Genomic DNA, 14,968 nt, shown 5'->3' with positions numbered 1-14,968 from the left:
ATTTCCGCCCAGAGGGGCTGGGGATGAGTGTGCAAGGCTGTGTGAGGGAGAGGCAGGGGCAGGAATGAGAGAGCTTGTCATTGCCTGTGCTCGCCTCCACTGCTGCTTGCCTGCTGCCCACTCAGCCCCCCTCCCCCTGCCCAGATCTCTCCAGGGGTCTCGCTTCTGTTGTTCTGCCCTGGAGCCCATGCTTCTCTCTCATTCAATAATTTGCCTGGTACTAACTGGGGAGAGGGAGCCAGTCACCCTGTCTACTACCCCATTTAACAGGAACCCCATGAATTAAGTTCATTCTTCTTCAAAGTGGTTAGAAGGGGTGTGACACAGTAACTGCTTTGTAAATGTCAGTGCCCTCCCGAATCAGCTGGCATCCGCGAATCCTCTGTGCCTGGCTCACACTCCGAGCCCCAGATGCTGTGCTGGCTCTGGCTCCCTCAGGGTGGAGGTTTCTTGCTCTGAAGCCACCACTTCTGAGACTTTGCAGGGGATTAATGTGGGCAAATCTTGGGGGTATTTTTCAACCTCAAGATCTTAATAAAGGAGGCCTTTGGCGGTTATTCTGGCTGTTTCTCATTCGGAGGAGCTCTGCGTCTCCAAGCCTGCAAACTGCCACAGCCCACGGCCTGGTGCAGAGGAAGTTCTGCTTCCCTGGCCCTGGTGAGAGGGTGGGGGTGGGGGGTGCAGGAGGAGACATCACCGTCTGTTTGTAAGCTCACAACAGTCTATCAATGACACAGGGACTGGAGGCTGTGCAACAGAGGGCACTTGGCAAGCAGCAGGGCCAGTGTGCTGGTGTGCACCGTGCGTGTGTGCATGTGTGTGCAAGAGACGTGGTAGGAGAGGTGGGCAGGGGCCGGATGTGAAAGCTCTCGTGACCTGTGCTATGTTTTGTTTTTATTCTGGGGGCACTGGGAAGCCAGTCAAGTGTTTCAGGTGCAGAAGTGGACGCAGGTGTAGGGGAGTGACCTAAATAGATCCTCATTTTGAGGAGGTCGCCCTGCTGCTGGCAGGCCTGGCTGAGGCGGGTCAGGATTGATGGGCAGACAGAAGCCTGCTGCATCAGACGCTTGTCCTCCAGCCTGGAAAAAATAGCTGCTTGGGGCTCTGCCTGACAGCTCTTTAAAAATAATAGCATGAATGATCTATTAAGAGTAATATAATATACAATTTCAAGTGTAACCTTTAGCTCAGTGTCTTAGTCTGTTCGGGTTACTTATAACAAAATATCACAAACAGTGTGGTTTAAACAACAGACATTTATTTCCCACAGTTCTGGAGGCTGGAAGTCCAAGAACGAGGCGATGGCAGGTTCACTGTCTGGGAGGACCCGCCTCCAGGTTCACAGACGTCTTTTCCCTGTGTCCTCACATGGTGGAAGGAGCGAGGGCACTCTCTGGGGTCCCTTTTACAAGGGCACTAATCCTGTGCAGTGGAGCCTCACACTCAGGACCTCGTCACCTCCCAAAGCCCCACTTCCTCACACTGTCACCTTGGGGATTAGGATTCAACACAGGAATTTGGGAGAACACAAATGTTTAGTCCATAATACTCAGGTTCACAAACATTTTTGTGTTTCAATGCATCAATTTATTATTTTAAAATATTGGTTTTTTTCTGATTCAAAAATAACATGCTCACCACAAAAATTGGAAATATTATAGTTATATATGTAGTGTAGAAAGGGGAAGTCCGCCATAAGCTCTTCCTTCCAGAAATACATATCCTTCTGGATATTTCACGCATATGTTAACCTGCATTATGAATATTTTTTAGTAAAATAGGGTATATTGCTTTGCAGTTTCCCTTTTGATGTTGATGATACAGCTTACATTTCTTTCCACATCGGTAATCGAGGGCCTGGTGGCGGTGTTCCCTGGAAGCCTGTTAGAAATGCAGCATCGTGGCCCCCAAGACACACCGAGTCAGAATCTGCATGTCACAGCCACCTGGGATGATTCGGGGCACCTTAACGTCGGAGAATCGCTGAGGGATCCCTCACTCTTTTCAGTGGCTTCATGGGCGTAATTTATGTAACCAATCTGCTAATGGTGAATATTTTATTGTTTCCTTTTAAAAACAGGTATTTTTTGCACCTTTAAAAAATGCTCTTGCAAACATCCCTGTGTGTGCAGGATGGTGTGAGTGTTGCACAAGGCTATCGTCCTAGACATTGTTTAGAGAAAGTGTGTAAGTATCTTTTTTTTAATTAACAGATAATGCCAAACTTATGAAAAGCTGTGCCAGCTTGTGCTCAAAAGGAGAATGTGAGCACCTGTTCCTGCCCACACTTCCTTGAGCCTCCAGGTTTTCCTGTTTGCCCGTCCGAGAGGTAAAAGGTCAGCCTGCAGCAGGCCCTGGGAGTGAGGGACCCCTGGCTGCGAAGTTCCGCAAACCCCCTTCTTCAGCATCCTTCACTAGCTTCGGGGCCACAACCCAGAATCCTCCCCAGCACCCACCCCGTCTACCCCGACCCAGAGTCTCCTTCTGCTTGGTCTTTGTGGCCGCTGCCCTGCGCAGGCTCCAGCCGGGCCGCTCCCTTTGTTGCTCTCCAATTTGCTGGCTGTGCTGGCTGCCGGAGTGCTTGCTCTAACCTAAATCTCTCCTTGCCGTTCTCCTGCTGAAAATCTTCCCGTGGCTTCCTGTAGCCTGCAGAGCGAGTGCAAGGCTTTGCCAGGAAGGCAGAGCCCTTTGGGTCTCCCCTACTCCTCCTTCCATGGAGCCTGGGTTTGCCAGGACACTCAGGTCCTAACCCCTGACCCCTGATGTGCCCCCTGGCTGGAACACGCTCCCTTTTCTGTTTGAGGAGCTGCTACTTTGCTCAGAGTTGCCCTGCTCCCGAGGCTGTTGGCTGCTCCTACAGTAACCCTCATGGGTGGGAGTCTGTGGTCCCCTCCGTCTCCCACACTAGATTCTCTGTGTGCCAAGGGATGAGCTCAGGTCTGTCTTCCTCGCCTTCCTGCAGCGCGCTTCTCTACCCCCAGGCCGACTCCAATTCCTGGCTCAAGGTGGGCACTCACACAGTTGTTGGGTGAATGAACAAGTGAGCGAATGAACGACTGAGAAACTCCTGAGAGCACCCAGGTTGGGTCACATTGGGTCAGAAAAGACCCTTCAGAGCCACCATGTCCTCAGTCTTTTCCTTTTGTTGTGTTAATTAGCTATGGGACGGCTGAGCCAAGAGCTGCAGGTCCTGGTTTTCTGTGGACCGACCTCGGACAGCAGGAAGCGGCAGCAGTGTGCATGGGGGAAAAGGGGTGGAGCACAGTTTAGTCGGAGAGCCTCTCGTGCGACTCGGCTCCCTGCTGAGCGTGTCAACAGGGCCCAGTCTGTTGTTTATTAGATGTTAGCTGCAGGGGAAGCTCACCACTTGACACTGTTCACCAGATGACTAAGGAGTTGTCCCTGGGTCGCAGACCTGTGCTGACATCTCTTAGTAAAGAAAAGGAAAAAAGTCATATGTTGTGATTTTTAGTATTTTTAGTTTACAAGCCAACTGTTTATCACATTAAGACATTCATCTATAAATAAATTTGAAGGCAGTGATACGGCTGGGCCTTCGCAGGCCTCAAGTTGAGGCAATGATCTGTAAATATATTTGTCTGTGTCATTGATCCCTTTTTTATTAATGGCGTGACTTTCACTTGGTTATCAATCTCATTCCCGATTACCAAAGTCCTCGCAAAACCTTTGTTCCCTGGCGTGGGCCCCGTCGGGCAGCTCTTGTGCGTTTGAGTAACATGAAGTTGCATCTACTTCTGGCTGTATTTCAGATGCATCATTAATTTTCATTAGCTCTTCCTGTTCTTTCTGTACTCTTTTCCCCATTTTCAGTGTACTTTTCTGTTATGTAGAGATTCCTCCCCCGTTTGTACCCTGTATAACCTAAATGCTCTTGAATTCAAGGTAGTTATATTTTCGACATGGAATCACTTTACCTTCTTGATCAAAGTTAAGCTTATTTCATTAGTTATGTAAGGTTTCCCATTACTTTTTATTACTGTCTCTGTTTTTGTTGTTTCTGTGCAAGGCTTTATGGTCGGGCAATTTTGCATTCCTGCAGGGCAATCCCGGATGCAGTGTGTTTCCTGTTGATATTCTTGCATGAGACAATCTCTCCTAATGCATTGTAGCTACTGTGATTTTGATCAACTTTAGACCAAGATGTCTTGCTGCTTTTACACGTACTTATAAAACTCTTAGTCTTTCCTCACGGCTGTCTTATCTTTCTGATACTGTATCTTGCTCACATTAGAGCAAACCGATAAAATTTGACTGCAACTCTTTCAAATTGCATAAAATGCTACTTAGTATCATCACTGGCTAAAGTCACCAACGCTGTAATATTGCTCAGATCACAAAGTAAATGCAGACACCATCTTCTCCCTTCAGAAACCCTGACAATATCATCACAGCCCCAGCATATTTTATTTTTTCTAAATGGAAATGTTTTTTCTTTTTATTATGAAAAAGTTCAATGTAAAAATTTCAGAAAATATTGAAAAGTTGGGGAAAGAAGGTTGTAGAAGACACTTTTGTTGGTGCCTCCTTTGTGTTCTCCAGCAGCATGTGCCTGGGGTATCCTGGGGCAAGCGTCTTGCTCTCTGGGTCCAACCAGGGGCAGGGAGGGGAGCCGAGTGCGGAGAGTGGGCACCACTGGGAGCAGCCCTCCGTCCATCATGGATGAACCCGGGGATGTCAACACCCAGCTTCTCACCCACCTACATCCCAGGACTCTTGGACACATCCACCGAGTCCTGGCTGCCCACAGCGGAGAGCTGGTTGTTCCACACCCTGGTGGGAGTGCTTGCCTTCCTGTCTCAATGCCCAGCCTCACCGCAGGGCCTCGGACATCATACATGGAAATCCTTGTCTCAAGGTTTGCTTCTGAAAGGATCTAACTTAACACAGTAGTTTTTTTTTTTTTAAACACCTAGTAATAATAATCAAACAATTATCCAGAACTAAGCAACGTAGAGTGCTCTTCCCATCTTTCTAAGCCTAAACTTGGTTTCTTCCTTCCTCAGCATGAAATTCTTTCTTGAGTGCACACACATATGTGCACATACACACACACTTTTGGGAAGGGAGGTGTCGTATTCCATTCCTTCTGTTTCCCCGAAGCCCTCGCTGTGCCCAAGAGAGCCGTGTGGCTGGCCCCTGGTGAGGATTCCAGCAGCTGAGCTCCAGCAGCAGAGGATGAATTCCTGGGAGGGCGAGGCAGGGCCGGCAGGCAGATAGCATGGCTCTACACTTCAGGCGGCTCCTCCTTGCCCTACCATCCCTGGGGTCACCAGTGCTACATTCCAGCTTACAGCTCATCCTCCCCTCTGCCCAGCGGCTTCTGCCTCTTTCCTTGTGGTGGCACCTTCTCACCCATCTAGCCCAACCAAATATGACCTCTGTTTGGAGATTGACCTTCAGTTTCTTCTTCCTCATTCCCAAATGTCCCCTCACTCACAATTTTGCGACATCTTCTCCAGTGCGTTCCTCATGATGGCCGATGGCCCGAGCCTCTGGTGATGGCCGATGCATGCTTTCTACCTGTTTCTCCGAGGACGGGGACCCAGACCATACTTTGATTTCTCAGGGCCTGGCATAAAGGTCTTTGGAAAACACCTGTTCATTGGTTGCTTGGAGTGGAGATGTTTTACGTTTTTACAACAGCAGAGTTGGGAATCCCCAGTCTAGTCACTTAGATCGTGAGGTTCATATGGGAAATTGTGGGCTCATTTTGGTAATTTTAATTAGTCGCACTGCAACATTTCAGTTCTTTGGAGAATTTTAGCAGGTCCTTTAAAAATTATTTGCTGGAGGTCCTGGCCAGAGCAATCAGGCAAGAAAAAGGAATAAAAGGAATCCAAATAGGGAGGGAAGAAGTGAAACTCTCGCTGTTTGCAGACGACATGATCTTATATATAGAAAACCCCAAAGAATCCATTGGAAAACTGTTAGAAGTAATCAACAACTACAGCAAAGTTGCAGGGTATAAAATCAATTTGCATAAATCAGTAGCATTTCTATACTCCAGTAATGAACCAACAGAAAAAGAACTCAAGAATACAATACCATTCACAATCACTACAAAAAGAATAAAATACCTTGGGGTAAATTTAACTAAGGAAGTGAAGGACCTATACAATGAAAATTACAAGGCCTTTCTGAGAGAATTGGATGACGACATAAGGAGACGGAAAGACATTCCATGTACATGGATTGGAAGAATAAACATAGTTAAAATGTCCGTTCTACCTAAAGCAATCTACAGATTCAACGCCATCCCAATCAGAATCCCAATGACATTCTTTACAGAATTAGAACAAAGAATCCTAAAATTCATATGGAACAACAAAAGACCCCGAATTGCTAAAGCAATCCTGAGAAAAAAGAACAAAACAGGAGGCATCACAATCCCTGACTTCAAAACATACTACAAAGCTACAGTAATCAAAACAGCATGGTACTGGTACAAAAACAGGTGCACAGATCAATGGAACAGAATTGAAAGCCCAGAAATAAAACCACACATCTATGGACAGCTTATCTTTGACAAAGGAGCTGAGGGCATACAATGGAGAAAAGAAAGTCTTTTCAACAAATGGTGCTGGGAAAACTGGAAAGCCACATGTAAAAGAATGAAAATTGACCATTCTTTTTCACCATTCACCAAAATAAACTCAAAATGGATCAAAGACCTAAAGATGAGACCTGAAACCATACGGCTTCTGGAAGAAAACGTAGGCAGTACACTCTTTGACATCAGTATTAAAAGGATCTTTTCGGACACCATGCCTTCTCAGAGAAGAGAAACAATAGAAAGAATAAACAAATGGGACTTCATCAGATTAAAGAGCTTCTTCAAGGCAAATGAAAACAGGATTGAAACAAAAAAACAACCCACTAACTGGGGAAAAATATTTGCAAGTCATATATCTGACAAAGGCTTAATATCCATAATATATAAAGAACTCTCGCAACTCAACCACAAAACATCAAACAACCCAATCAAAAAATGGGCTGGAGACATGAACAGACATTTCTCTAAAGAAGATATACTGATGGCCAATAGGCACATGAAAAGATGCTCATCATCGCTGATCATCAGGGAAATGCAAATCAAAACTACACTAAGATATCACCTTACACCCGTTAGAATGACAAAAATATCTAAAACTAATAGCAACAAATGTTGGAGAGGTTGCGGAGAAAAAGGAACCCTCATACACTGCTGGTGGGAATGCAAACTGGTGCAGCCACTATGGAAAACAGTATGGAGATTCCTCAAAAAACTAAAAATAGAACTACCATACGATCCAGCCATCCCACTACTGGGTATTTATCCAAAGAGCCTGAAGTCAGCAATCCCAAAAGTCCTGTGCACCCCAATGTTTATTGCAGCACTGTTTACAATAGCCAAGACGTGGAAGCAACCTAAGTGCCCATCAACAGACGAATGGAGAAAGAAGATGTGGTACATATATACAATGGAATACTACTCAGCTGCAAAACAGAACAAAATCATTCCATTTGCAATAAGATGGATGGACCTTGAGAGAATTATGTTAAGTGAAATAAGCCAGTGAGAGAAAGATAATCTGTGTATGACTCCACTCATATGAGGAATTGAAAATTATGGACTAAGAACAGTTTAGTGGATACCAGGGGAAAGGTGGGGTGGGGGGTGGGCACAAAGGGTGAAGTGGTGCACCTACAACATGACTGACAAACATTAATGTACAATTGAAATTTCACAAGATTGTAACCTATCAATAACTCAATAAAAAAAAAAAATCATTTGCTGGGGCCGGCCCCACGGCGAGTGGTTAAGTTTGCACGCTCTGCTGCGGCAGCCCAGGGTTTCACCGGTTGGGATCCTGGATGCTGACATGGCACCGCTCATCAGGCCACGCTGGGGCACCATCCCACATAGCAGAGCCAGAAGGACCTACAACTAGAATATACAACGATGTACTGGGGGGCTTTGGGGAGAAAAAGAAGGAAAAAAAAGAAGATTGGCAACAGTTGTTAGCTCAGGAGCCAGTCTTAAAAAAAAAACCATTTGCTGGTGTTGTACTAAAGTCTTGTACTAGCGATAGTTAGCACATAATGAGCTTGGATAGAATTTAATTTTTCTGTGTCAGTCACAATAAGGATGGCTAACATTTATTGCACGTTTGCCATGAGTCAGGCACTACTCCAAGCTTTTTAAAAAATATCAATTCATTTAGTGTCCCCGAAACCCAGGAGGCAGCAGGGGAAGGCTGCAGAGTACAAGCAGAATCGCAGAGTGGCCCACCTCCTTTGCTGGGCCGAGTCGGGCAGGTCAGTGTCCTCACCGCGGAAGGACACTGTTGGTTCTGTTGGTTGTATGACCTGTGGGCTACCCTTCGACTGAAACAAGCCATTTGCAAGTGCTTCGTCAGAGATAAGGAGCTGCACAAACGGTGTTAGTTACGCTGGTGAAAAGGGCTCCTTTAAAAATACTTGTAATTTGTATTCACCCAGCAAAGCTGTTGCTATGGAGCATCCTTCTTATGTTGCTCCTGTAACATTTAAACTGCATTTGAGGAAAAAAAAGACAAAGAAATAATAACTACCCAGAAGAAAACCAGTATCTATTAGCTGACAAGCAATTTTATTGGAGATTGGATTGTGGCTTTGGAAAACTGGAAATACTGTAGACAGAGTAATTTTCTTATTAGCATAAAGTAAATCTTCAGCAACAATCAAACGGTGCCTAAACACTAGCTTTTAAATTAGCTGTGTTTTAAACAGCGTAGTTTAAAAATATACCACAATAAATCAGGAGACCATTGTAAATCAGGGTCTCACATCCCCGAACTTCGAGTCTCCTTTGTGAAATGTATGGTTAATCTTTCTGTGCCAGGACAGTGATCCTTCCTGTTGGAGAGATGGGCGCAGATCAGAAAATCCCCTCGCCTTGGGGACACTTGCTAGTACTGGTTTGATCCAGCTGTCTGCTGCCTGCCTGGGGATCATGGAAATCTGTACATGTTCTGTCACTCAGAGAGCATTTTTACAGGTTTTCAAGGGTCAACTAACACCTGTTTGCTTATTTTGTCTTTTCTCTAGCCAGTTGGCAGCAGCTGTACCACCTGTGGACTTTCACAATGTCAGGTTTGACCCTTGCTGCTCGAGAGGAGGCCTCAAGCGACAGGCGGGGAAGGGCACCCCTCTGGGGTTGGTGTGGACCAGCGGTTATTATCAGGATTCTATCCTGGAAAACGAGGCAAGTCTAATATTTCATTTCTCCATTAATTTTCCTAAGAAAATAAACAGAAAACAAATTATTTTATTTGGGTAAATTGTATATTTAATCCTGGAATTACGGGAATGCTTTCGTGTTCAACAACTAGCAAACATTCACTGGTACATTACAGAGCAGTTGGTTGGAAATACTGTAGAATTTTTTGTAGCGTTTATTGATCTGTTTTTGGCACGTGACTCCCTAGACAGGATCTGTCTATGGGCGAGATTTTATGACCTCAGTATAGATCCAAAGCTCTTAATGCACCTTTTGCCTTTATCATAATGTCACTGAGAAAATCAGAGTGGGTAGGAATGGCCTTCTGACACCAAGTTCCATGTTTAATTATGTTAAGATGGCTCTGTTTTACACAGCCCTTACGTCTAAAGATTTTAGAATAGTTCCTAGCCAATCTGGTCATGTGGCCTCTCAAATTAAATAAACGCAAGATCCTCCTTCAGGCTGATAAAGTAGAAAGGCTGTGGTCTTCCCAGAAGGCCTCAGAAAACAACAAACCCACTGTCAACTACTGTCGAGAAAAACAGTAAAATACCAGTTACGTCAACGCCAAAATAGTCATTCTTGTCAGACTAGCAGTGGCGTCTGATTTGATAATATACTAAGAAATCTTATTTAATGGATTAACTTATTTGATTATTTGGTGGATCCATTGGTATACATTTCCAGGAACGTTGCTCAGTTCTTTTATGACAGAAGAGGATGCCCTTAAATATTCCTTAACAAAGCCTTAAACGAGATAAGAAGTGTAAGTGTTTAGAGCTGGGCTTGATCCTGTTGCTCAGTAAACGTTAGCTATTACTCTACTTAATGAAACAGAATAAGGGCTCTATAACTGAGTACTTGTTGGGTATTTAAATAAACTTCCAGTTGCTTTTTTGAAAAATAACTTGTCTTTGGTACTTCTGCAATCCTGTTCAACGGGAAGGTAGAGCTGTAATTCATGAGGAGAGGAATATATTTCAGGATTTTGGACATTTAGAATACAACCTGAGCCACGCTATCTAAATACCAGCACTACCTGGTCTGCTGATACCTAAAGCATATGGATCTCTTTTCAAAAAGTAACAGCATGAGTGTATTATAGTAACCTTCTTAATTTTACTTTTTAATGGTTTTATTGAGATACAATTGATATGTAAAAATGCACATATTTAACATATACAATTTGGTGAGTTTGGACATGTGCACATACCCATGATACCATCACCACAACCAAGGTAACAAATGTATCCATCATCTCTAGAAGTTTCCTTGTGCCCCTCCCTTTCTGTGTTAAGAGCGCTTAACATGAGATATACCCTCAACACATTTTTAAGTATACGATACAGTATTGTTAACTATGAGCACTATGTTGTACGGCAGATCTCTAGAAATTATTTATCTTGCATAACTGAAACTTTATACCCATTCAACAACAACCCCATACTTCTCCCTGCCCCCACCAGCCCTTGGGAACCACCCTTCTGCTCCCTGCCTCTGTGAGTTTGACTATTTTAGATACCTCACATAAGAAGCATCATGCACTATTTGTCCTTCTGTGACTGGCTTGCTGCACTCAGCATAATACCCTCCAGGTTCATCCATGCTGTAGTGTGTAACGAAATATAACATACATTCTTTTTTAAGGCTGAATAATATTTAATTGTATGTGTACACCACATTTTAAACATCTATTCATCCACTGATAGACATTTAGGTTGTTTCTATATCTTGGTTGTTGTAAGTAATGCTGCAAAGGACATAGGAATGCAGTTAGCTGTACGAGATCCTGATTAACCTTACTAATTTTAATTTTGAGCTGTCTATAATATACTGTCAAAAGCTTAGCCTAATTAACTTAAAATGGAGCATAGACCTAAATGTAAAATGCAAAACTCCTCAAAGATAACGTAGGAGAAAAAACCCAGATGCTCTTGGGTTTGGTGATGCCTTTTCAGATACAACACCAAAGACTCGATTCCTGAAAGAAATAATTGATAAGCCGGGCTTCATTAAAATTAAAAACTTCTGCTCTGCAAAGACAGTATCAAGAGAATTAGAAAATAAATCACAGATTGGGAGAAAATATTTGCAAAAGAAACATTTGATGAAGGACTGTTATCCTACATGTATATATATAATAGAAGGTACATGGGAAATCTCCGTACCTCCCTCTCAATTTTATCGTAAACCTAAAACTCCTCTAAAAAAATAAAGTCATTAAAAAGAAGCTTAGCCTAGGCAATGGGTATTGGTGATGAATGGCTTAAAAAATTGATTTAGTTTTTACATCCTTTAAGCTTCGTTAACTCGTTTTGAGGAAATTGCACACTCGGACTATCTCACTCTGCCCTCCTCCCCAACAGAAAACTCTTCAGAACCATCCCTTAGCGTCGCGTCTGTAGACCCGTGCCGGTAGACCTTGTAGCGGGTTGATAAAGCCCCGGAGCTCATCTCTGCTCTCCAGCGGTTTCCCACGGAGCGCGCTGGGGCTGATCAAGACTTCGTTGACTAGAAGCTCCTTAGGCTGGGCCTCAGCTGCAGAAAGCCTCCCTGACTAAGGGCACAGGCTCCCCTGGGTGGTCCCTGTCCAGTGACAGGCTGGGGGAGGGGGACTCGGGGGGCTCCTCTGATGGGCCTCCCTGTCGGCTCTCGGCCTGCGCCACAGCTGCCTGGTCCTGCTTCTTCCTTCTCTTCCTTCTTGTTGATCCCTAACAGCATCTCTGTGCATCCAAATCCATCCCAGCTCCTGTTTCTGGAAAACTCAACCAGCCACCGGACTCCTCCTCAGCTGACCCTGTGCACAGACAGGTCGGATACAGTCTTTCCTTCCTCTGCTCTTTCGGTAGATAACGCCTGGACTGCTGCACAGCCATTATCCGGGATCTGCCTTCATCATGCTCCAGGGCTGCCTCCTGGAAGTGGAGGGGCAAGTGTCCCTCTCTCCCCCACTCTCTGAATAACTTCCCAGAAAGGGGCAGAGATGGCAGGAAGCAAACCAAGCAAACAAGCAAACCAAGCAAACAAGCAAAGCATGTCTGAAAAGGATGGTATTCTCCCTCGCTCTTGATTGGCGTTTGGGTGAGCTACAGAAGTTTATTTTAAATATAATTTTTTCCCTCAGAACTTTGAAGATGTTTCATTATTTTTTAGCACCTAGTGCTGTTAATAAAAAATCAGATGTCAGTCTGACTCTGGCCCCTTTCTGTGTTCTGATATGATGTGCTGAGCAGTGGGTCTTTTCTTCGTTTACTGTGTCGAGAACTTTCAATCTGAAGCCTTGTGTCTCTTGGCTCAATTTCTTTTTTTTTCTTTCTTTTATTTTTTTGAGGAAGATTAGCCCTGAGCTAACATCTGCTGCCAATCCTCCTCTTTTTTCGCTGTGGAAGACTGGCCCTCAGCTAAAATTCGTGCCCATCTTCCTCTACTTTGTATGTGGGACGCCCACCACAGCATGGCTTGACAAGTGGCACTATGTCTGCACCTGGGATGCGAACCTGTAAACCCCAGGCCACCGAAGCGGAAGTTGCACACTTAACTTCTGTGCCACTGGGTCGGCCCCTCTTGGCTCAATTTCTTATATTGTCTCTTCAACAACATTCCCCCCCTCAGTTTCTGTGTGCTCTCTTTTTGGGACTCTTCTTGGTTTGATGTTGGATTTTTTTGGATTGATATTCTAAGTCTTACTGCTTCCTATATTTTTCATCTCTTTGTCTTTTTTCCCAACTCTATCTTCCAACTTTTCTACTGATTTTTCAGTTTCAGCATTCTTCTTAAAGTCTCTTGGGGCTGGCCCAGTGGCGTAGTGATTAAGTTCGAATGCTCTGCTTCAGCGGTCCAGGGTTCACAGGTTGGGATCCCGGGTGTGGACCCAGCACACCACTCATCAAGCCATTCTGTGGTGCATCCCACATACAAAATAGAGGAAGATGGGCACAGATGTTAGCTCAGGGACCATCTTCCTCAAAAAAAAGAAAAAGTCTCTTGTTCTCTATTTTTTCCTTTTCATATTGTCCTATTCTTGCCTTATGAATGCATTCTCCCCAGTTTCCTGAAGGATACTGTGTGGAGTCTTTTTTGAAGTTCTGTTTTGTTTCCTATTCTGTTGCATTCTAGGTTTTTAAAATACTGGTTTAATTTATTTCTATTTTGAAAAAATTACTTTTTATAATTTCAGAAGCATTGTACACTTATGTAATTGGAAAATGAAAATTGAAAACTGCAATAGGGGCTGGCCCCGTGGCTGAATGGTTAAGTTCACGCACTCTGCTTGGGTGGCCCAGGGTTTCGCCAGTTCAGATCCTGGACGTGGACATGGCACTGCTCATCAAGCTACACCAAGGTGGCGTCCCACATGCCACAACTAGAAGGACCCACAACTAAAAATAGACAATTATGTATGGGGGGGCTTTGGGGAGAAAAAGGAAAAATAAAAAATCTTTAAAAAAAAAGAAAAAAAAGAAAGCTGCAATAATGAAAAAATCATGTTCACACCACCTAGAGAGTAGCACTGTTAACATCTGAGTGGGTATCTTTCCAGACACACACACACATATGTACATGTATGAACACACGTATGTTGATGCGTTTACAAACACGCTGTGTGTGTTCTTAATTGCTGTGGAATTATAGGTACATATGGTCTCTTGGTTGCCTTTTTTCTTGTTTCTCTTGTTCTTTCTCCATCTTTCTGTTTTCCAGGAAATGTCTGCTAGCTCTTTGTTGACCTTCAAGCTAAGAAAGAGGCAGCAGCATGTTAGTGAGGGCGTGGAGCTTCCTGCCGCGGCTCGTCGTGTCAGGCTTCACTTCAGGGTGAGCAGGATGGAGACCCACGGGCTTGCTGTGTGAAGAGCCTTGCACTGCGAGTTATTTGAAAACAAAGAAATGGAAGCCACGGACACATGCTGTGCAGTGTAGTTACACTTCTACAAGGGTCTATGATTTCCTTTAACAGGACTGACAGCTGGGACCATTAAGAGACTGTGCTGTGTGTTTCCAGGGAGACTTGGGAGGGTTTTGCTTTAGGGTAATCAGGCCGGGCGTCAGCTGTTCCTCTGGGGACCCCTGAGCGCTAGAATGCTGAGCAAATAAGAGCTTATTATATGTACTATCTTCCTTTTTTTTCATTAAGTGTGTATTTAGCACTTGTTCCATTTTGCAACATGCTCATTCTTTTTGAAGCTGCAAAATATCCCACCATAAGGTCGGATCCTGTCTGTTTTTGACCAGTCCCTCTTGAATAGCAGGTAAGCGGTTTCCAGGAGCTAGAGCCCTTGACTTCCTCTTTCTCACTTGTTGGCCAGGCTCCTTCAATTGGTTATTAACTTCAGGCTTATCGCTGAGGTCAGTGTTTCCAACGGCTAATACCTCCAAGCCCTATGATATAAACCTGTCACGAGGAGTCTTCGGTTGGTTTACTGCAAGGCCTTTTTGAGCCATAGGTTAATATATTAATGAGGACTGTGGCTGCTCCCCTACATTAAATAACGGCTGTGAATGACTGGAAGAAAAACATCCTCATGTTCTCCCGCAGAGTGAGATTGATGAGGATGGATCGCTCTGCCAAGAGAACTCAAAAATATTACAACCTTTTATTCCTCTGCAGTTCGGACGAGTGTGTACTCATTTCTACGTTATTACAAAAAAAACCTCTCACCACGATTCTGGGCTAAAAACACATTAAATCATCACGTTAATTGTATC

The 14,968-nt window shown here is 44.3% G+C and overlaps 1 long non-coding RNA gene across 2 annotated transcripts in view; it reads left to right on the top strand.

Moving 5' to 3' along the window:
* LOC139046098 (uncharacterized) overlaps positions 1-14,968 on the top strand; it is a 16,522-nt gene extending 1,554 nt beyond the window's left edge. Inside the window, exons 2-4 of one of the 2 annotated variants that reach the window (XR_011505664.1) lie at positions 9,091-9,247; positions 12,115-12,346; positions 13,967-14,968. This is a non-coding gene — a long non-coding RNA (uncharacterized lncRNA). Of the gene's footprint in view, positions 1-9,090; positions 9,248-12,114; positions 13,186-13,966 lie in introns of those variants that run through there. The other variant, XR_011505660.1, reaches the window with a different exon arrangement.

Source organism: Equus asinus, chromosome 1 (genome assembly GCF_041296235.1).
Source record: "Equus asinus isolate D_3611 breed Donkey chromosome 1, EquAss-T2T_v2, whole genome shotgun sequence".
NCBI lineage: Eukaryota > Metazoa > Chordata > Mammalia > Perissodactyla > Equidae > Equus > Equus asinus.
The sequence above is the reverse complement of the archived record's forward strand: the minus strand, read 5'-3'. Positions and strand labels throughout refer to the sequence as shown.